Source organism: Lynx canadensis, chromosome E2 (assembly GCF_007474595.2).
Source record: "Lynx canadensis isolate LIC74 chromosome E2, mLynCan4.pri.v2, whole genome shotgun sequence".
Lineage (NCBI taxonomy): Eukaryota > Metazoa > Chordata > Mammalia > Carnivora > Felidae > Lynx > Lynx canadensis.
The window spans coordinates 51,884,782-51,888,727 of NC_044317.1; positions in this window are offsets into that span (position 1 = coordinate 51,884,782).

Below are 3,946 nucleotides of genomic sequence, written 5' to 3' on the forward strand. Positions count from 1 at the left end.
GAGAGAGAGAATGAGTGAAGGAGGGGCAGAGCAAGAGAGGGACACAGAATCCAAAGCAGGCTCCAAGCTCTGAGCTGTCAGCACAGAGCCCGACATGGGGCTCGAACTCACAAGCCATGAGATCATGACCTGAGCCGAAACCAAGAGCCAGATCCTCGACCGACTGGGCCACCCAGGCATCCCTGTAATTTTTTTTTTTTCTAATCTACATCAGGCGACCCTTTTCTGAGCAGAAAGAGGTCTTGATCTGACTTAGATTTTAATAGGGTCCTTCTAGTTGCTGGTGGAGACGAGTCTATGGGGGTGGGGGGAAGGGACACGAGGAGCCATTGCAACAGCAAAGAGACTACTGCAATAGTCTGAGCAAAAAGTGATGGTGACTCGAGTCAGGGTAAGAGCAGAGGTAGTGAGAAGGTGACAGATTATGGGTGTATTTTGAAGGAAAGCCTACGTCCTCGCTCCTTAGCTTGGTATTTGAGGCTTCTCTCCACTACTGGACACGTTTATATTCTAGTATATTCTTGTAGCAGACAGAATCATGGCCCCTAATGAGGTCCACATCCTAATCCCCTGAGCCTGTGACTATGTGACCTACCGTGGCAAAGGGAACTTTGCAGATGTGATTAAGGATCTTGGGGGTGGGGAGAGTATCTTAGATGATCTGCATGGGCCCAAGGGAATCACAAGGGTCCTTATCAGTCAGAGTCAGTGGCAAATGTAACAACAGAAGCAGATGTGAGCGACTGGAGACAGAATGCGGCCCCAGAAGGGGCTTACCGACACCTTGATTTGAGACTTCCGACCCCCAAAACTTACAGAATAAATTTGCATTGTTTTAAGTCACTACGTTTGTGGTTACTTCTTAATTGGCAGCCACAGGAAACTCACACGGATCCTCTGAGCTGGATTAGCTCATGCTTCTGGGCCATTTCCCCAAGCTGCTGCCGTTGCCCAGAATGCCCTTTGGATCTGTGCTGCCCAATCTTACTCAAATTCAAATGAATTCAAATGCAACATTTAGTTTCTCAGTTGCACTAGCTTCGATAGATAGCCACGTGTCGCTGGTGGCTACCATATCGGGTCGTGCAGATATAGAACCCTTCCACCACTGCAGAAAGTTCTATTGGGAAGGGCCCCTGGAGAATCTCACCTGCTCACATCTTTTACGTCACATAGTAGTGGCACCTGGATATAGAGTCTTTACTCCAGGACAGCATCTTACACATAGTTTCTCCTTAAGGGTAATTCCATCAACAACACAGGGAAGGAACGAGAGATGCTTCATTTTATAAGATGAGGCTCAGGGAGCGGAGGTCGTTTGCCCAACGTCACATGGCAAGGAAATTACAGAGCTGAGATTTGACCACACGTTCCCTTGACTCCAGTGCCCATGCTCAGAAATTTTCCTTCAAATGACACTCTCTCTGGGGAACCCTCTCTGATCCATTCCCCTCCAAAGGAGGGCGTAGTGTTCTCTTCTCTGACTTGAGTTTCTAGAACACAAGTTCTCAGATAAACCATCAATTCCCCACAGGCAACCAGTGCGCTATTTTTATTCCTGTCTCTCCTCCCCCCATCCCAGGTCTTAGAAACATCAAAACAATCTTTGTCTACACCCTGTTTTCCAACTAGACCGTGAGCTCCTCAATGCGATGAGGTTCTCTTTCTTGCTATCTTTTTTCTCTATCTGCTACAGGGATACATAGTAGGTCCTCAACAGTACATATTTTAATCCTGGCATTTCATTCAGAATTGACATGCATGAGTTATTAAGACCAATATTCCCTTGTAGAATGAATTATGTCCTGAGACAATTTATAGAGCGTCATGAAAAGTCAGGGGAAACCCTGCTGTCAGTCCACTGGGGCCAGGTGCCATTTAGGAGAGCTTTTCTTTGGTATGTTTATCAAAAGACTTTTGTGGCTTTTGAAATTTATTGTCATTTATTACTGCATCAGCCTTACTTTTTTTTGAAAGAAGAATAAACTCCATGTAAGCCTTCAAAGGTATTTCTGTGAAACCGGGTCGTTAAAAGTAATCTTGCTTTTTGTTTGTTTTAACTTCCCCTTTTCTGTTCTTAATTTTGTTCGTTCTTGGAACGTGTTGATTTCCTTGTTTCTGATGGGCCGGTCCCAATAGAACAAGTTTCAAGTTTTCTACTCCTTCCTAATGTTGGTAGTTTGTGACTTACATCTTGACTTTGTATTTTTACTCCCTCCCATTTTTCTTTAAAAATAAATTGTTCGCTTTTGCAAATTTCAAGAAGTGCTTAGTCAGTTTCTTCCCCTTCTTTTGATAATGACAGATGAAGGGGCCTCTCTGTGTTCACATTGTTTTCCGAAGGTTTGTATTTGTAATGACATCCACCTTGGTGTCCAACCCGTAACTGACTAATTCACTCACAGTGAAACTCTGGGGTTTTCTCTCTGAGCCCTCCCCTCCTATTTTCCTGATCTCAGTTGATGGCAACTCCATATTTGCAGGCACTCAAGCCAAAAACGTTGGAGTCATCCTTGACGCCTTGTTCTACCTTAAGATATCCACAGAATGCGATTACTTCTTGCCATCTTCTCTGCCATCATCCTGGTCCGCAATCTCTCCCTTGATTGTATCAGTGGCCTGCCCGGTCCTCTTTCCTTATCTGGGTACCCTGTAGTCTGTTTCTCACACACTGAGCCAGAGGATTCACTTAAAATCTAAGTCAGATCATGCCTCAGGTCCCTCCTCTGCTCAAACTCCTCCCATGGCTCCCATCTCACTCAGATGAGAAGCCAAAATCCTCACCAGAGTGTATCTGATCTATCTGCCTTCTTTCCTCACCTCATTCCCTGCTATTTCCCCCTCCACACGGGCCTGCTTGCTGACCTTGGAACGACCAGTTTTGTTGCCATGGAAGTCTCTGCGGTTTCTATTTCCTTTACCTCCGGGGGCTCCGTGGCTTGCTGCCTCACGTATTTCGACTCTCTGCTCAAATGCTGCTTCCTTGGAGCTGTCCTCTTTGATCATGCTACTTAAAATGATAACACTCCTTGCTCCTTTTCTGCTTTGTTTTTCTCCAAAGAGCGTGACAGTGCTTCTTGGCAATTCTTTTCACTTATGTGTCTGTTTCCCCTACTAAAACCAGAGTTCCGGGGGAGGAGGGACTTTATCTGTCTCGTCCGCTGCTGTATGCTCAGTGCCTAGAACTGGGTCTAGAACCGAAGGCCGTAGCTTCTCAATGGCAGTATCATCTTAAGGAAAAAGGGGAATGGCAGGAGAATACAATAAAAATGAAAGCTCTAACATTTATTGAATGCCTACTATGTACAGTAGGAAAAAAAACCAATGTATTACCTTATGCATGTATACACTTTCGCTTACTTTCCCCAACGGTCTTGAAAAGGAGATATTATCCTCATGTTATAAAGAGGGAAACTGAGGCTCAGACCCGCAATGACTGGGGCACCTAGGACTAGTCAACAAACATTTACCGACTCTCTGATCCTTGTGGTGGACGCTGGAGGACATGGGACCTCCACGGCTGGAACGGCCCCTGCCTTCAAGAGGCTGGGGAGTGGAGCTGAATTATTTATTAGTGAATTGCTAGGGTGAATTTTGCGTTAACAGAATCTTGCATTAATAATTATGAATCGTAGTGACTAAATCACGGGAGCGGTTTCATAGCGTCTGGGCTCCTGCTAGCATTCTCCCCGGGCGTCGGGGCGGCCCGGGCGCAAGTGACAGTCGGGGGGGGGGGGGGGGGGAGGGTAGCGTGCGCGGGGGAGAAGGCGCTTCCGAGTTTCCGCCGCAGTGCTGCCCCCCGTCTCTAGAGGGCGCAGCGTCACTCCCGGCTCCACTTGCAGAGAGGCGGAGCCCGCGCGTGCTGTGCGCAGGCGCAGAGTGGGTTTTCGGACGCTCCCGGTGGCGCGCCGGCTCCTGGGCCCGCGGCGGGGTGGGGCCGGGCCGC